Source organism: Mytilus galloprovincialis, chromosome 5, assembly GCF_965363235.1.
Source record: "Mytilus galloprovincialis chromosome 5, xbMytGall1.hap1.1, whole genome shotgun sequence".
Classification (NCBI taxonomy): domain Eukaryota; kingdom Metazoa; phylum Mollusca; class Bivalvia; order Mytilida; family Mytilidae; genus Mytilus; species Mytilus galloprovincialis.
Window position 1 is genome coordinate 50,758,586 of NC_134842.1, and position 20,423 is coordinate 50,779,008.

Sequence of the window (20,423 nt, forward strand, 5' to 3'; positions counted from 1 at the left end):
AACTGTGATTTTAAACTCGTCGATTTTGTTGAGGGTATGAAGCAGAACGCAATCAAAAATTGTAAGTCAGATAACTAATTTAAAACAATTTCTATCGAACTATTATACCTGTATGTAACAACATTTTATATGTAACTAAACTAACATAGTTTGGAATATTCATTACTATACTTACGGATCATTTGATTTCATTGTCATGTTAATATCTTCTTTTTTACTTAGTTATTGATGCATAATCTTACATTATGTGAACATAACACAAACATATTCACACACCAAAAACAAATCAAACAAGGTAGTACACTTACTTTTTTTATTTAGCCACTGAAAAAGAAGACACACAGATTAAAAAAAAAACTGTACAGTATTTATAACGTCAATTTTGCTTCATTCTTGTCGTTTATATGTTCCAATTGTAACTGCGACTGTTAATTTATCATTTAAGTTATGCATGTTTTCCAAATGATATAACAAGAAAAAACATCACAAAACATGTTAATGTGTCAAGGAATATGAAATGCATGTGGTTAACACTTGTGGTTTACATTTGTCGTTAGAGAAAAACGATATGTAAACATGAGAAAAGGTAGAAGTTTTATTTTAGTACACATTAATATATTACCTTTGTTATCTTCACCTCTTTTAGTGACATGCTTTTTTGTGTCTTCAATTTTTCTCACTATAATCAGTTAAATCATCAAATCGTCAAATCCATAAATCGTTGATGTTTTTCCAGTTTTTTATCCTATTTTTAAAACAACCAGGGGAGTTCTTCCCCGCAAATATCATTGTAGAAATATATTTCGATATCATTTAAAAAAAAACAAGATTTCAATCTTTCTTCGAAAGATAACTTTTAAAATCGTAAAACACAACTTGTAAAGTTGTAATCGAAACTATTGTTTTCATCATGTTATAAAATCAAGAGCTTGAATGTTTTGGTACATGTATATGGCATTACTACCATATACATTTAACTGCTATATCTATGATGAGTTTATATTCAATTAGTGCATTCAGAAAATCATTCAATGATATATAACATAGCAATACACTTTTGCAATAATGTTGTGTTTTTTTTTAACTTTGGATTTTCATCGTCCCGAAGGTGTCTTTTCGCTTTTTTTTCAAGATAAATGGGAAACAACAAGTTACCTTGAGGAGCATGACAGGATGTTTTGTATTTGTTTGTCATATATGTATAATGCTAAGGGGAAAAACAACCCATTATCAAACATTCATTGTTTTAAACAAGGTCAACAGATAATTTGGAATACATCTGTACATAAAAGTTTCAATGATATAGTTGGCATGTTGTGACAGTGGTCCAGGTGAACGCCTTAATAAATATTTACATATGACATAACACGATATAAGTTCTTATTTGAAATGCATCTACATGTACATCTAATATCAAATTTTGGGCATGTTTGCGTTGTGTGGTTTATTCGCAAGCTAATTTTTCACCTGTAAAAGATTATATTGTTTTTATAAGTAATGCATTTGGTATAAAAAGGGTTCAAATTACAATTTTCAAATCATTGTTAACCTTTAGACAATTTTGGGACATGTTTTCGTTATGTGGTTTCGTCGGAAGCTATTTTTTTTTCACCTTCAATTAATTAATTTGTTTTACAAGTAATACATGTAGTATAAAAAGATTAAAGATTACAATCATGCAATCATCGCCAGCCTTAAAAGCAACACAATGTTCAAACTCATTACTGGAATTCTTATCTGTGCATGTCTGACATTTCTCCTCAACACAGAAGTGTCTGGTCTAGGTACGTATATGTTTTAAGCTACTTTTATTAAAATAAATTATGAAATATTGTCATTAGATTTATTCTGTTAATAACAATTACTTTTACCGCCAAATAGGACAAAGGAGTATGTCCAGTAAGACCTCATTTTGGGCCCAAAATATAGCAGTTTTACAAAATTGTTAAATTGTAAACTTTAAGTTCTTTATTGGAAGGTAGAATGCCTCTGCTACATAAATATAAGCTGTTTTTCGACAATACCATGCACATATATCGGGTACTAGCATCATTAAGTTATGCTAAATAACTGAGATCTTCACAATTTAAGCGTTTTAGTTAAATTTCAGACGGTTTCCGTCTTAAATGACAGTGGCCGCATTTGTGTTCATTATTAATATTGAATAAAGTTGTATTTAATGTAAATACATAACATATATAAAGGTTGAGGATGAACACGGATGCGGCCACTTTAATTTTCGCCAAAACCATCTAAAAAATGACATGTTTTGGCATATTTGATAGATTTTTCATATTTAAGCTTGAATCGGAGCGTTTTTAATGAGTAAATTAGTTATAATCTTTCACATAAACTTATTGATCAACTGAAATAGACACTTAAGCGTTTAAAAAGTGTCCAAAATTTTTCGTCAGATGAACCTGAAATTTGAGGCTAAAATCGGTCATTTCCGGACCTACTCCTTCAATAACCGGTCCCAACATAACTTGCAATCAATAACACATTTTGTTCTATTTAAAGTGTTGATAAGATAGTGACAAAGGCTTGTTATATATTTCAGGATAACATGTATAACAAATACAATTGAGTACGTGATCAAAGTGTAAATCGCAAAGAAAACCAACTGCTGAACTTCAAACAAAATATTAAAACGAGTTTATTTTATTCTATTTCCTTTGAAAACTCAGCTTTTCACTAAACAGGCGAAATTCATTTACGTATGGAAATATTTTGTAATTTGCGTATTTAAATAATGTATTTATTTTATTAGAAATATAAATTTATTTTAAGGACCAATTAAAAGTATCATAAGTTAGTAATAACACAATGATAAAATAGGTCATACAGCTAAAAACGTTTCCGAATCAAGAGCATAATATACATGTATAATGAATGATAAGTTGTATATAAACGAACTATAACTGAGTTATTCTTGATTATAGTAGTAGAGTTTTAATTGCTAGCTTACACAATGACTTTTTGTCTCTCGGATTCTGACTCTTCTACCCATAGAAGAATCTTCAACAGATCCAAAAACTATCTTAGGTATAACACTTTTAGAATTATATTCGTTAGTAATTTTCGTTTTACCTTTTTATAAACTATTGTTTGAAAGTCAGTTAGCTTATACATGTACCGAGATTCACAAAATAATACATACTACAGATACTGACATTACCTAGCTACGTGTTAATGTATCTCGAATTCCCATGTTTAGCTTCGTACTATTGCCGGATGGGGGTGTTTCTATTTTTAAAGAACATCACTACGATCGTTAAACACAAAAGAATATTGAAAATATGAATATACACACACTAGATTTTGATATCTAAATGATCATTTGAGAGGATGGTTATGAGGTTGTTACCGTTTTATCTCGACGACGTAGACACCCATTTTTTATGTTTTTATTTATATGTAAGTTTATATAAATTGATACGGCGGATAAACTCCAACTAAAATCTGTACGGTCTTTTCTCTGTTGTCAATTCCATCCAGTCATAATATGTTTTTTTCAAATATTCTAAAGTATGAACACATGATAAAAAACTGAAGTTTAGCAACGCTGAATCGGTAATCTGTTTTTTTTTTTTTTATTATCATTTATCAGAAAAGTTTTAAAAGTCCAAATAGTAACATATTTCAAATTTCAGATAGGTCACAAGTAAAGAATTTTTGAGATAGAATTTTCTTATAATTTGCAAAAATGAGGATATTACTATGCTTTTTTCAAAAATATAATAAAAAGTATGGGTCGCCGTGCTATTTTTCAAGCTATGAGTCGTTAAATATTGCCTTAATTTGGTCATATTGTTCATGAAAAAACACATTTGTGTGCATATTTTTTTTTTCTATGAGACAAAATTTTGAAATAAATTGTGAGGAGATAGCTATATAGGTTTTATTGTATATTTTAAGAAAATAAAAAAAATGGTGTCACCGTACTTGTTTTCTTGCTACAAGTAAAAAAAAAATCCCTATCAGTCCAGTTTATTTTTTTACTAAAAGTGTTATCTCCCCTTAAATGGCTCATTTGTAAAAATGATTCTTAAAACAACAAAAAATTATATTTGTTTAAATATTTTGAATAATACAATAATTCACCTAGTTTTCATCATACAAATAAACAGTCTAACTATAGATTTGAAAATCTGTCTCCAAATTTGCAGATTAAAGCAAATAACTAGACCGATTTTGTACTGTGAGTGTACGATTCGAGATGGCGGTATACCATGGATCAACCTTAATGAGTCAAATCCTCAGTATAAAAATTAATAGTTTAAACAAGCCATATTGCTCATTTTAGTTTATGTCAACATAAAAGGAATAAGTTCATTTTTGACAGGCTATAGACTGAAATGCCCTGTTCCCTCTGGTGATGCTTCCCATTGTGCTGACTTTTGTGGAAGTTCTGGGTGTAAAAATGGATATCTTTGTTGTTCCATTGGCTGTGGTAGAGAATGCAGAAAGGGGGTCCGCTATTAGGCTTCAATGATCTACATATGTGGTAAGATATTGCTATACATATTTTTCCTAAATATTGATATCAAAACGTATTTCAAATATTGTAACTGAGATACATCCATAGAGTCACATACAGATGTCTACTATTGTATAATCTATATTAGTCCGGAGTCTATTTTTATTTGCTTCTACTAGTGTTGAGTTCGCTGTCAAATTTGCATTTACCTCATATCTCACATTGTTCTTTTTCTTTTTTCATTTGAAAGATAATGGCATGAATAAAAGACTAAATGTGATTGGATTAAAATAACTCAGTAGTTTGCATATTGGGTTTTTTAAATTCAAAAAGTAAGATTAATATGATTAGGAATGCATAACTAGTTTAATATCTTCAAATTTTTTGCATTATAAGCATTATTTAAAATAAAATAGCGGTAATTGCTTTTACAATGTTTTAGCATTTAAAAAAAAAAAATTTGTGTAAATTTGTACTAACTGGTTTGGTTGAAAATCCATTATACTTGTAAACTTCTGATTGAAAAAGAACTTAATATTCCGTGGGGTAAGGCACAAAACACCACACATATGTTCCAATTGTCTCTACACAGTGCGACTGACTGACGTAATGGTAACTTAAAACGGAAACAAAATATATGCCAGAATAAAGAACTATTACTACATGTGTATTTTATAATGAAACATATATGGCCGTACCATAATAAGACTTATGACTCTGCCCTAGTCGACGAGAAGGTTCCAAGACGGTTATACAACGCCTTTTCTATTCGGACATTATTTCACTGATTGATTGATTGATTGTTGGTTGTTTAACGTCCAGTGGCAAATATTTCATGCATATTCAGGACGAGAACAAGTTCACAATGAATACAATAGGTAGGTCTTGTCATAATATAGGTCATAAGGGATGATGGTCGGGGAAATTTCGACTGCCACTGGAAAATGAGTGACTGTATATTGGATAGGGACAGAAATTTTGCCTTATAACAGGCCACCTACGGGCCCTCAAGGAGTCGTTATAAGGGTTCTTAACGTGCAAAGAGCGTGGCACTCTCTTTACACGAGACATCGGATTTAGCGTCCCCATTCTGACCGGACGTGACTGCGAACTTCATACATCCCACACAGCCAAACGGACGCCCTACTTCGACAAGCGTTTTACTGCCTGTCGGGAGAAGACCGAGAGACCATATTTCTATTCCCCAGTCACCCTTATTACCATGAGAAATACACGTATTGCATATATCATGAAATGAAAATATATATAAAGTATAAGAGACTGACACACATAGGATACAATGCGACTTTAACTATTCGATCATTTTTTTCAATGCATTGAATAGTCGAATAAATCGCCTTCATATAACAACGTTAAAGGATCATGGCATTTACAAGTACTTGCCTTGAGGTCAATATTGATAGCCGGATGAAAATGACTGTATTTTTATAAATAAACGTTTTGAAAAGAACTTTCACCCACCTTAACCATTGCTATGGGACAAAAAAGTATAGATTTGTCTCATTAACACTCACACCACATCTTCCTATATCAATATATATCAATATATATCTTAACAAAACTTTTTTAGGACGAACAGATAATATCCACACACTTTTCCGAACCCAAAACGATATTAATGAGAACATGAAAACACAATTTACTCTAAAACAAAGCAAAAACGAATCAAGGTTAATAGGAATAAATAGAAACGAATTGACTAACCAAAAAAGGAAGATATGATATGCATGATATATAACATGAATGATTCAAATATTTAAATGCATACATGCAAGTTTTTGTTTTACTTCAAGTATCGATTATGTCATTGAATTTTTATATTTACTTTCTTTTTTGTTGCAGGCTACCAACATGAAAATATGAGAAATCAGATAAAGAACATTATTAGTTTTGATATGTGTCTTTGCCTTAACAATGAGTTTTGCCTTGAACGTCTTCTCAAGTAAAAGTATTAGTATATCGTCTTCACATTCATTTTGTGTGCCCTCTATTCCTAACTTTCTAATAAGTGTTCAAAATTGATTATTTATCGGGCCATTTAAATTCTTCAATTACAATGAAAATTTAATGGGGAAGAGTAAAACTGCTAACGAACATAGACATACAACTCTTGAGACGCTCAAAGTGGTTAAACCTGTTATCCCTATGGATGGATCTATGTTTCTTTACAATTCTACAAAATTTATGAAGATATAAACAGACATACATGTAACATTTCAACATTTCTATCTGTTTAGTTATCAAAGGTACCAGGCTTACAATTTGATACGCCAGACACTGGTTTCGTTTACATAACACTCATCAGTGACGCTCAGATCAGAATAGTGAAAATATCATACAAGTATAAAATCAAAAATTATTGAGGACCCAAAATTTCAAAAGGTTTTGCCAAATACGGATGAGGTAATCTTAACCTGGAATAAAAAAAATCCTTAGTAATTAAAAAGAAAACACACTTTTGCAAACAGTAAATTTATAAAAATGACCATATAATTGATTTGCATGTCATTACTGAAGTGCTGACTACTGGGAAGGTGATACCCTCGGGAACGAAACGTCAACCAGCTATGATATCGACTAAGTGGTGTAAATAGTTATGAAAGGTACCAGGATTATACTTTGATACGCCATAATACTCATTTAACCTCGTGTTTGATTATTTAGGTATGAGCGTTACTGCTGAAGATTAGTCATGGTAAAAGTGCTTTGGATGCACAAATTCATAAAAAAATCTTTTGGTTGAACTTGATACAGTTCAAAATTGAAATACATCTATGAATGTCACATCATCTTATTATCTGAAAGTTGTTTTAAAGAACACGAGCCCTGGTTAATTATAAAATATTAAAACCCATTTTTTGTTCGATTCAAACATTTATAACTAGAGGCTCTAAAGAGCCTGTGTCGCTCACCTTCATTTACTGATGCTTTGGAAATCATATAAAAAAGGTTAAAATCATAATTTATAGAATAAGATATTATTAGATACTATAAATATATCTAAGATAATAGCAAAAAACTGCAAAATTTCCATAGAATTACTAACTAAGGGGAAGCAACCTAACAACTGGTTGTCGGATTTGTCTGAAAATTTCAGGGCAGATATATCTAAATCTGATGAACTTTTTTGCCACCAGTCAGATTTGCTGTAAATGCTTTGGTTTCAGATCTATAAGCCAAAATCTTAATTTTACCCCTATGTTCTATTTTTAGCCATGACGCCAATCTTGGTTGGCTAACCGGGTCACAGGCTACCATTTTTACACTACATACCCTAATGATGAGTGTGGACAAGTTTGGTTAAATTTGCCTTAGTCCTTTCAGAGGAGAAGATTTTTGTAAAAGATTACAAAAATTTACGAAAAATTGTTAAAAATTGACTATAAAGGGCAATAACTCCTTAAGGGGTCAATTGATCATTTTGATCATTTGACTTATTTGTAGATCTTACTTTGCTGAACATTATTGCTTTCACAGTTTACCTCTATCTATAATAATATTCAAGATAATAACCCAAAACGGCAAAATTTCCTTAAAACTACCAATTTAGGGGCAGCAACCAAACAACCGGTTCTCCGATTCATCTGACAATTTTACAGCAGATAGATCTTGACCTGATAAACAAATGAATTTTGTTCTGTCAAATTTGCTCTAAATGCTTTATTTTCAGAGATATAAGCCAAAATCTACATTTTACCTCTATGTTCTATTTTTAGCCATGGCGGCCATCTTGGTTAGGTGGCCGGGTCATCGGACACATTTTTAAAACTTGATACCCCAATGATGATTGTGGTCAAGTTTGGTTTAATTTTGCCCAGTAGTTTCAGAGGAGAAGATTTTTATAAAAGTAAACGACGACGATAGACGCCTGATGCAAAGTGATGTGAAAAGCTCACTTGGCCCTTCGGGCCAGGTGAGCTTAAAATGAGATTGTAATATAATATGTCAATATCAACATTTTCTTTGGTTGAATTATTCATAATATTGGATATGAAGTCAATAATTCAACTTCATTTGAATTCCTAATCATTTTATCTTTGCTGGAGATGACTGACGGAAATGTTACGAATTATCAAGTGATGTCGTTCTTGTACCAGTAAAAAGATAACTTGTACGTCTTTTATACGATATACTATTGCACAGGCTTGTCTGTATATGTTTATGTATGTCTGTATCAAGCCAAAGACCATGTACATTCTTTAGAATCAAATTTAAAAATAGTTAATTATATTGTTACTGATTCAAATTAAAAAAAACACCTGAAATGTTGAAACATTATAAATCGTTCATGCAATTTTCTTTTCTCGATTCTTTTAGTCATTTTGTATTTTAGATATAGGTTTAAGTATGCCCTAATTTAAATATTCAAATTTGATTCAAATTTAGCACATGAATTTGACAGCCAATCCCAGAGTGTTTTTTTTCTAACGTCACTGCTGACGAAAAGTTTTTACGGCATTCAACATTTTCAACTTATATGACTTATTAATATTACCACCTGCGAACTATATTTAATCAACCTTGAGATTAGATATAAACGATGAATTAAACAGAATAAAAACCAAAGCGTTTTATATAGAGTTTGGCTACGAATAAAAAACAATGAAGGTTGAAATCGTTAAATTGTTGGGAATCGTTCTTAGAAATGATAATATATAGGGACCTTCATAACGGAATTGTTTATTATTATTTGGGTTCTTATTCTACTACCTTTTATCTAAGTAATTAGACAATTATATCTAATTGAAATTGGCAACGGTATTTTGATTCTGTTTGTTACCTCGGAGTGGAAGCAATAGTACCATTTCTCGAAAACAAAAAAAAGTGAAAACATTTCAGACCTCTGCCGATGCAAACATAAGTGTAAAAGTATTATTATAATTTTGGGAATTTAATGCTGTGTTCAGACATAAACAGCAAATTCAAAAAAAAAAACAGAACTCCGAGGAAAATTATAAACGAAAAGTCCCTACTACAATGTGTGAACAAAACAAATAGATATTATAGTTTAAAAAGTCAAAAATAGGGATACAGCAGTCAATATTGTGTTATAATCTTAATAATTATCAACAAGATAAAATCAAACAAATATATCAACAAAGAAAAACGAAAAAGCAAATAGACAAGGCACATTACAAAAAGCAAAGACAAGAATGCTTAACTTTATCTTAGCACAATAAGGATCCATGTCAAATAGCTATTACCAAAATTAGACTACACAGTAAATGTAAAAATTGACCGCGAATACTATAACACGTTATTTGGATTATAAACAACGTCAGTAGCTAGAATCTATTCTTTAAGACCATAGTGTATTATTTGTGAAGTTGATACGGAATATATACATCAACAATGTCCAGGTATTTTCCGATGAACTTTTAAAAAAAACAAGACGTTCTCTAACATAATACTGGTTCGTCAATTATTTAATCACACACTTGTGACGTGTTACGTTATATCCTATATATGTGGGTGAAGTTGATATATTGCTGATAAGGTGGGGAGATTTGATAATTTCAAATTAGAAATCGTCTCGTTTGTCAGCGATTTTGGTACTGCTTATATTAAATTTGAAGTAACATGTTATTCTAAGCATGAGACAGAGGAAGCCGTGTATGCTGTTTCTTGAAGTTTTAGTTATGGAGGATACATTCATGGAACCTTGTCAGACAGGTATGGACTGTTAATAGAAAAAAAAAACATCATCAATATATCTGAATGAGGAGTTAAATGATCTGCCTTCTTTGATCTTCTTGTTTTTGACATGTGTGATGAACTCTAATTAATTGAAAAACAGTTCGTTCCCATAGGATTTCCAACAATTTGCAGGAAAAGTCAACCTCTAAATTCAACATGTATCTTTTATGCTGTCAATAAGAGTCTCCAGTATACCAATCACTAAATTGTTCATTTGTGTAGCATAATTTCATTGTTGGTTCACAATATTAACAAAATATGCTGTATGGTATCCCAAAGTAATACATTTGTAGCGTATGCTACTATTTGGATGTTGAAAAGCATTTAGGAATATTTCTTTAAAACTATTTTGCGATCTCACATGGGGAATGGTGGTGTACATAACTGGAAAATCTAAACGCTTGATACAATTTCAGAACTAATTTCAGAGTAAGATCGAAATTTTCAATCATCCGAAATCTCTGTAGATTTGTTTTAAAATACTTTTTAAAAAAGATTCTCAAGAAAATGTACTTTGTATTGGTCTTTTCGTTAAATGTGAATTTTCATTACGTATAAGAAAAACCTTATGCTAAAATGCTAAAATGAAATCCGCGTACAAGAGCTTAATCTAAATCATTGAAGACATTTTAAAAGGTTTATGCCTCGATCCTTCAAAGTTATATGTGTACATATCTCAATTATAATGAATCTTATTGTTAATATTTCATAGAATATCCTATCTTGCATTGTAAGTCATGAAGTCAGACAGAGTTCTGTTGCTCTGTAGCTACTGATTCCCATTCATGTAATACAATATTTTGGAGAATTTAATCGGCATAGTTTCTGAAGGAGAGGCGTAAGATAACATACAGTCATTCAACGTAATAAGTTTAAAATAAACTGACAATGCCATGGTTAAAACACAGCACAGAAATAAAACATGAGAAACACCAGCCCCACCAATTCAGAGTGATCTCAGATTCTCCGGAAGGGTAAATTCCATAGTATAACATTGTCTACAATTAAAGTAACTATGAATGAATTAAGATGATATAGGTTGAATTATTTCTAATCCAGGTATTCTACCATAATGCGGTTGTAAGGCAGAAACAACTATCAAAATACAAATGTCCTTTATCTGAATGGTTTTTATTGAGTTGCTGCTACGTACCTACAAACATACAAAGGAAAATTGATAATATTGAAGAGCACTTATACTTCTGCTATATAATATGTTAACAAGTGAATACAATCATTTTTCACTTTAAATATTTTTATCATTCATGTTATACTTTTTGTTCAAAAAATATTCTTTGATAAGATTAACACAAAAATAACCTCTAGATGACAGGCAACATGTCATAACACAAAGTGAGCAAGATAACATTAAAATAAATTTTATTTAAAACAAACTACTAATTTTCATGGTAACAATTGCATTGTTCAAATTTGAATTTAGCAACGACTTGATCATTGTATATGATAATTACCCTGCATGATCAACTGAAATATTACAGATCATCATATTTACATTAAAAAAGGATTTCAATATATGCTCAGAATTTAAATTGAGTGGATTTGGGCGATATGTGCCAAGTGAGAGTAGGTCAGAAATGACGGTTTAAAAATAAACAATTTTACGTGAGTGTTTCGTATAAATATAAGTTTTAAGAGACTTTGGACTCTTTCGCTTTATTCAGAACTTAAACTCGTGTAAAGACAACTGCAAGTATCTTAGTTGCCTAAATTGGGTTGAACTTTATTATTTATTTTTAAAAAAGTTAAAAAGTAAAACCACATTTTACCACAAATGTAGGTTATTGCCTTTAACCATAAATACGAATTCCTTTTCTGCAGTCTCTACCACAGCCAATAGAACAGCAAAAATAACCAATTTTACAACCAGTAAATTCAGTCCACCAGTTAGAAAACGTGGCCATTTAAGTCTATACCCTGTGTAATAAATGTACTTATTGCATGTATTACGTTGGTAACATTCAGCAAAAGTTGTTTGTTTCTGAATTCTTATTGTTTTTACTGAGGCTTTGATATTGCAATGCTCAGTTTATTAAACAATAATATTGATTTTAAAAAGATTTAGACAAAAATATTTCGGATTAATAAAACAAAAGTAGATTCCGATTATTTGTTGCTCAAATATAGGTCTTAATACTCCTCTATAATTTCCAAAAAGTAGATTGGTCTTTATTTCAATAAAATTTTTGTTATTGTTTCCTCAACGATGGTAGTCATATTCTTTAAAAATTAATCCAATCCGATTATAATACGAAAGCCATAAAAGAACGTTCGAGATGCATAAATACGTAGCTAGGTAAGGTCAGAATGGGAACGTGTAATTGAATGTGCCAAGAATGTACAGTGCAACGCAAGCGCTTAAAAAGTTAATTGTTAATTGATTAACATTGGATATGCTTAAATTTTGTTCGTAGTGTTGAAGAATGTTTTACGTTATCTCTTTACCACCATTAGTTAGACTAAGTATGTTTTATGCTATATTAACGCGAAAAACGTTTTTGGTTTCAAAAATGGAATTGTTCGGATTGTTTTCAAGGATGGCACTAGCGAAGTAAAAAACTTTTAACCCATCTGGAGCATGAACCCTGAATTTGTACTTCTTTGGCGTTATAACTATTGTGGTCTGACCGTCACTGATGACTCTTGTGTAGACGAAAAGCGCGTCTGGCGTATTAAATTATAATCATGTTACCTTTGAAAACTATTCATGATTGTGTTTATGATGCTAAATCGACAGTTTCATGTGTACTGTTTTGCTACACCCGAAATGATTGAGTCTTTTTAAATGTGGATAGGTTTGCAACATAATTTTTCATATTTTGAACACAGAACAGATCTAAATTCATGTATATATTTCAAATGGTTTGGTATAAAGAACTACGTGAAACAAACTTTTCATCATTAATTTCAAAACCCCGATGACCTTACGAAAGATATGCATTAACACGTATTCCTAATTCTGGAAGGTGTTTTTAATTTATTATTTGGTTAAACTTTTTTCAACTGAAAATAAACAACTTATCATTTAATATGTTATCATTAATAAAAAAAATCAAATGAATACGCTGCTCTATACACGCATTTAACATATGAGCTCGCAAATCAATTAATTCAGAATTGGCCATACATGTATGGGCTGTATTTGAATAGAGATAAATCTTATATAGTTTTTTCCTGACGTTTTGGAGATTGCAGGTTTACAAACAGATTTATACTGGCTTTGAAGAAAACAAAACAATGTTAAAGGCCGTATAATTGATAATTTCTGTGTCATCTAGTCTCTTGTGAATAGTTGTCTCATTTGCATTCACCCTATATCTTCTATTTTATAAAGTTAAGATTCCCGTTATGTGTTTATATACATATATATAAACCTTTTTTTTTATTTTGTTAGTCAAATTGAGATTACTACTAGCTTTGATAGCAACGTCTGGCGATTATTTGTAGTTACATGAGACACAAAAAAGTTAACACGAAAACCTAAAATTTTGTGATATGTTGGATTGTAAAAGATATTGATGTCCATTTTAAATCAATGGTCGTTTTGATTCGGTTGACAGTTTGGATGTAGCAACGCTTTATCTACATTTCTACACAATCTTTTCTAACATTAGTTTTCCTGTTCAGTTAAATATTCATTTGATGCTTCGGATTACATGGTCATTTGCTGCAACACATATTCCGCACGTTAACAGAGGTAAATATTCTAGACATGCCCTCATGAGGTAATTTTTTTAATATTATTATTTTATCAACTATCACTTAAAAAGTCTCTTGGTGAGATAGAAGGATGTTGCTTTGTTGGAAATTGAATTTTAATCACTTTGATCTATATAACAAGTTTCAGGTAAAATATATATATATTACAAGTGCACATTATTTTCTTAGTGAGTCGTTTTATACCTCATTTACCGTTTCAACATAATGCAATCCGATATAATGATACACATGTAGTTTTGTATTATTAGAGTGAATAGTGGGATACGCAAATCAAACATGAAAAAAAACAGTTCGTAAAATAATTAGACAGCATTTTGATATCTGAAATAAAAGCTCCATTTTTATTAAATAAGTAAACTATGAAACAGCTTTGTTCTTAAAATGTTTTGTTTGAATTATTTCTAGAGCTGTTAAAACTGTCTACTATCTATCTTTAATTGTCAAAATTCGAAGTGAATCAAAAACCGGGATGATCTTAGGACGGGTACATTGTAAGTGAATCCTGTCCCTCTTATGGTAGCCGTTGTGTTGCTGATGTAGGTACTAACGTGGCGAGACGCCAAATTTACGGAAGGAAGAAAATTACGACAAATTCTCCTTGAAAAGCAATATATGGCGCTTATTAACTTTTTAATGTCTCACTTTTGAAAATTTTATAGAGATATTATTTGGTTCAATTTCACATTTCAGTACGATGTCAGGTGAAAGCAAATCTGTTTTTGTAAATATAAAATATCAGATAAAAGACTCGAGTGTTTGACAGTTATAACCTTACATATATGTGCACTTAATTTTCTGTAGCAATCATATTATTTATGCTCTACTTTTGTGTTTAGGACCATATATAGTGTTCTGTGTTGATTGCCACTATTTCATTAATTTATTTAACAGTTCAAAAGTATCATATTGTAATAGATATAAAAGGAACATCAGATTTCACCTTAAGCACAAACGGATAATATAAAACCACGAATAAATCACTATATGTTTAATTATAGATAAGCATAATGAAATACATAGCGATTAAACCAAAAAACAAAAATTTAGTCTTTGTCGTTTAATTGTAATCTTGTTAAAGTTATAACAAAGGCGATGAAAGTTGAAAAACAAATATGAGGACTTTATTTATAGATTTGTTTTCAAATTGGTCTGCTTTATTTCTTTATTGATAGCAATAACAACATCAAATACAGTATTAGCCTAATCTGAAAATTAAACGAAATGAAACATTGTTTACAAAATTAAATCATAAGATAATTTTAACTTAAAATAAAGAATTTTCTTCCGAAACTCAGAGGTTGCTAAAAAAGATCGTAAGTTCTGCATAATTGTCAATATGTGTGTTTTTATATGAAAACAACAGCTGATTATAAAGTAGTCTCTATGGGAATACTTATATATTAAGCAAAAAGTGAGCCAGTAATGACTTGCAAACTTTCAAGTGTATACACTCAATAACCTTATTGGTACTCCTCTATTATTATGACTGTAATCGTTGATCATGTTGTTGCAGTTGTGTCTAAGCAATGTGTTTAAATCGATAAGATATATAAATTTAAAAAAAAAGGATTCAAAGCATTATCTTAGTTTTTCGTTTTTAGCTCACCTGACCTGAAAGGTCAAGTGAGCTTTTCTCATCACTTGGCGTCCGTCGTCCGGCGTCCGTAAACTTTTACAAAAATCTTCTCCTCTGAAACTATTTGGCCAAATTTAACCAAACTTGGCCACAATCATCCTTGGGTATCTAGTTTAAAAATCTGCCCGATGACCTGGCCATCCAACCAAGATGGCTCCCATGGCTAAAAATAGAACACAGGGGTAAAATGTATATTTTGACTTATATCTTTAAAACCAAAGCATTTAGAGCAAATCTGACATAGAATTAAAATTGATGATCAGGTCAAGATCTATCTGCCCTGAAATTTTCAGAAGAATCGGACAACCTGTTGTTGGGTTGCTGCCCCTGAATTGGTAATTTTAAGGAAATTTTGCAGTTTTTGGTTATTATCTTGAATACTATCATAGATAGAGATAAACTGTAAATAAAATAATGTTCAACAAAGTAAGACATACAAATAAGTCAACATGACCAAAATTGTCAGTCAACCCCTTAAGGAGTTATTGCCCTTTTTTATCAATTTTAACAAGTTTTTCGTCATTTTTGTAACTTGTACAAAAATCTTCTTCTCTGAAACTACTGGGCCAAATATAAACTAACTTGGCCACAATCATAATAGTGGTATATAGTTTTTAAAATGTGTCCGATGACCCCACCTACCAAACAAAATGGCCGACATGGCTAAAATTAGAACATAGTTGTAAAATGCAGTTTTTGCTTTATATCTTTGAAACTAAGATATTTATGGAAAATCTTTTAAGATTTAAATGTCCATCAGAATAAGGTCTATCCCCTCACAAATTTGCAGATCAATCCTACAACCCGTTGTTGGGTTGCTGCCCTAAAATTGGTAATTTTAAGGAAATTTTGCAGTTTTTGGTTATTATCTTGAATACTGTTATAGATAGAGATAAACTGTAAACAGCAATAATGTTCAGCAAAGTAAGATCTACAAATAACATGACCAAAATTGTCAGAGAACCCCTTAAGGAGTTATTGTCCTTTATAGTCAATATTGAACAACTTTTCGTCATTTTTGTAACTTGTGCAAAAATCTTCTTTTCTAAAACTATGGGCCAAATTTAATCAAACTTGGCCACAATCATTACTAGGGTATCTATCTTAAAAAAGTGTCTAATGACACCGACTACCAACTAAGATGGGCGACATCAGTAAAAACAGTAACAGGTGAGCGACACAGGCTCTTGAGAGCCTCTAGTTTTTTACATGTGTCGCTCTTGTATTTTTGCTGTATATTTAAGGTGTTAAAAGAGATATTTTTTGTTACTTATTATATTTCATTCGGTAGTATATATACACCAGTTGATCACTATGGGTTAATGATTTCAATCATTATTAATACGTAGCTTTGCTATTACAAATACGAAAACCATGACATGTATATATATATATATATATATATATGTATCTATCGAATACTTGTGAGAATTTGCGATTCGATAAATCTTGATTACATTTACAATTATATATCTAGATTGCACGCTAATACTATAATAGTGTTTAGCCTTTCTTAAGTCAAAAAAATGCATACCAAACAGGACATATATCATGCTACTAATATACATTCTTGAAAACCCAAACTAAACAGTGTTTATGCAGTTGTTGTTGGCAAATAGTATAGCAATTGTAAATTATTAGCATTTTTCGTATTTTGTTTTAATTCATCATTCCAAAGAAAGGCAGTTTAATTTCTGATGCTACTTTTGATTGATGCAAATATACAATTTATAAATATGAGATTTTATCATTACAAATATTAAAATTTCTTATTCAAAGGATTCTATCTGTTTATACATAAATATAGATTATTTGAAAAACAAAAACATTGTAGGACATAAGTTAAACTAATATGTTCTGATTAGTGTCTGTACATGAACCATAAATTATCTACAACAAAGACAGTAATAGAGTGTAGACGAGGAGATAATCCGTGGACATAGGGATTAATTTTATTTCAAATAGAACATTTTTTAGTCAATCAAATTGAAATATTTATCAGATATAGTTACATCGACAACTGATATCAATTAGGAAAACATTAGAGACATGCGCAGAAGAGTCGATTACATTATGCAAAGTTGTAAATTTTCACTCTGAAGTGAATCCACTGTTTTCTACATTTGAAAATACTTTGCCAATTAATGACCTCAATTTTATAGACGAGTGTCCCTTTGAAAAACATAAGCTTTGTAAGGTTTTTCTGGTAATACAATGAAATATATTATAAATTCTAGTCAGCAAGCGATTTTTTTTTATTAAGCTCCTTTATTATACAGTCTATGGAACGTGAGGTCATTTGTTGTGTTTTGGATATATTTTTTATGGAAACCTAAATTTTAGCCTTTTATTGTTGTTTACGATTTTTACCTTCTTATTGGTGTTATTTGTGCTTAATAAAGTTTATTAACTGATTGTAATATAAAACTTAAATTATTACATAAACATGCACGCAGTGGGTTAAATGCATTCGTTTAAACAGGATTGGGAAGACATGATTATAAACATATTTCCGTTATACTATTTATTAAAATCATAATAAAATTTTAATTAATCTGTCTGTACTTTATTTTTATTAATTGCTTAAAAAAGAGTTCGTTATTCCTATGTTCATTATTGTGTATAAGAAAATCTTTTTCGTTTGCCTAAAGATTGATAATTACTTGGGTTACCTACGTTTTTTTCCCTATGATTCAATTCGACGAGAGAAAAACCAATCAAATGTCTACAAACTGAAATTATTAATGAATTGTTAAGGACATGTAAAACTTTACATTTAAATTGTTCCATGCCAAATTGTGTTTTCCTAAATTGTATTGAATGATGGTTCGTGCAGTCGCTTTATTTATTGTACATGATCGTTAGCCGGTCTATTGTTTTTAAATACATTTCCGGTGTTAAAAGTAGTAGAGACAATATACGGCTTAAGAATTAAAGAAACTGATTGCAATTTACATGCTAATCGTTTTCCTAATACTAAAACTATTGTTTGTTAGAAATTCATAACGCTGATACAACCTATAGAGTATTTACGTTTTTCAGAGTTTATGTTCTATACGAGCAAAACAAATGTCACCCCCTTGAGCCCTCAAAGTACTGGATAATTCATTTCTAATTTATATAATCCATTCGTAGTATGTAAAATAAATAAAGATTTAAAACATGTTATTTATGTCAATTTAAAATCCCAATACACATATTTGTCTGATTATAAAATGAAATACGTAATAAATCAATTACTAGTGATTAGTTGAAACATGTATGTCTTAGATGCATGATCTTTTTTATTAGTTGTTGGTGGCTTTGAACTAGCTGTCAGATAACTGCGAGTACTCTCAGATCTGTTCATTGTCTTTTTGTGCCGGAATGTATAAATACCGGGCCACGTCCACTTGTATTTTTGTCCATCTGATGAGTTAAGCCTTTTTCAACTGATTTTTATAGTTCGTTCTTATGTTGTACTGTTATACCATTGTCCCAGGTTAGGGGGAGGGTTGGGATCCCGCTAACATGTTTAGCCCCGCCTTATAATTATACCCCACGCAACGGGTTGCGGAGGGTATAATGTTTTTGACCCGTCAGTCCGTCCGTCAGTCCGTCAGTCCTGTTTCTTGTCATCGCAACTCCTCTCAAACCACACAACAGAATTTCACGAAACCTTTTCAGATAATAAGGACATACTATGTAGTTGTGCATATCGACGGGAAATTGTGATTCAATTTTTTTTCTAGGAGTTACGCCCCTTTGAACTTATTTACTTTAATGTGCTAATGCAACAGTTTGTCATCGCAACTCCTCTCAAACCACACAACAGAATTTCACGAAACCGTTTCAGATAATAAGGACATACTATGTAGTTGTGCATATCGACAGGAAATTGCGATTCAATTTTTTGTCTAGGAGTTACGCCCCTTTGAACTTATTTGCCTCACTATACTGTTGACTCCTCTCGCTTGGAATTTATGTACTACTGCAACAGTTTGTCATCGCAACTCCTCTGAAACCACACAACAGAATTTCATGAAACTTTGTAGATGATAAGGACATACTATGTAGATGTGCATATTGACAGGAAATTATGATTCAATTTTTTTTCTTATACAGTTTCCTTTTCTTACACTTATTTAATTTCTCCAATGACAATGTGGGGACGTGGGGTATGTGAGCGGGCTCACTAAGGTTCTTTAATTTAAGTATGTGTCTGTTCCAAGTCAGGAGCCTGTAATTCAGTGGTTGTCGTTTGTTTATGTGTTACATATTTGTTTTTTGTTCATTTTTTTTACATAAATAAGGCCGTTAGTTTCCTCGTTTGAATTGTTTTACAGTGTCTTATCGGGGCCTTTTATAGCTGACTATGCGGTATGGGCTTTGCTCATTGTTGAAGGCCATACGGTGACCTATAGTTGTTAATGTCTGTGTCATTTTGGTTTTTTGTGGATAGTTGTTTCATTGGCAATCATACCACATCTTCTTTTTTATATGATCCTTTATCAAACCGTCTAAAGAACTGAAAGCTTTAAGTCATAAGTGGTAAGTGTGCTAAATTTTTATATTTAAGTAAACTTAAATGTCATCAGTATATTGTTTTTTTTACAGTGTAATATATGTAATACTTGTAACTGTAAGTATGATTTTCATCCTTTTATTGGTTTAGTTTGTGCTTAAAACAGTTTCTTAATATTACTATGTAATACCTTTATAAAGCATAAACATGCACTCAGGGGGGTAAAGGCATCCGTTAAAGTCAGATTTACAAGAATACATACTTTTGAACATATTTCCGTAATACTAGAACTTTACATGATTTATAAATGTCGTAATAAAAAGTTTAAATTAATTTGTTTGTTGATT

At 30.9% G+C, this 20,423-nt stretch overlaps 1 long non-coding RNA gene across 1 annotated transcript; it reads left to right on the forward strand.

Moving 5' to 3' along the window:
- Positions 1 to 1,663: 1,663 nt before the first annotated feature.
- On the forward strand, positions 1,664 to 6,465 carry LOC143074591 (uncharacterized). The gene is made up of 3 exons (XR_012977951.1): positions 1,664 to 1,784; positions 4,346 to 4,507; positions 6,344 to 6,465. It is a non-coding gene; the product is annotated as an uncharacterized LOC143074591 (long non-coding RNA).
- The last annotated feature ends 13,958 nt before the right edge of the window (positions 6,466 to 20,423 follow it).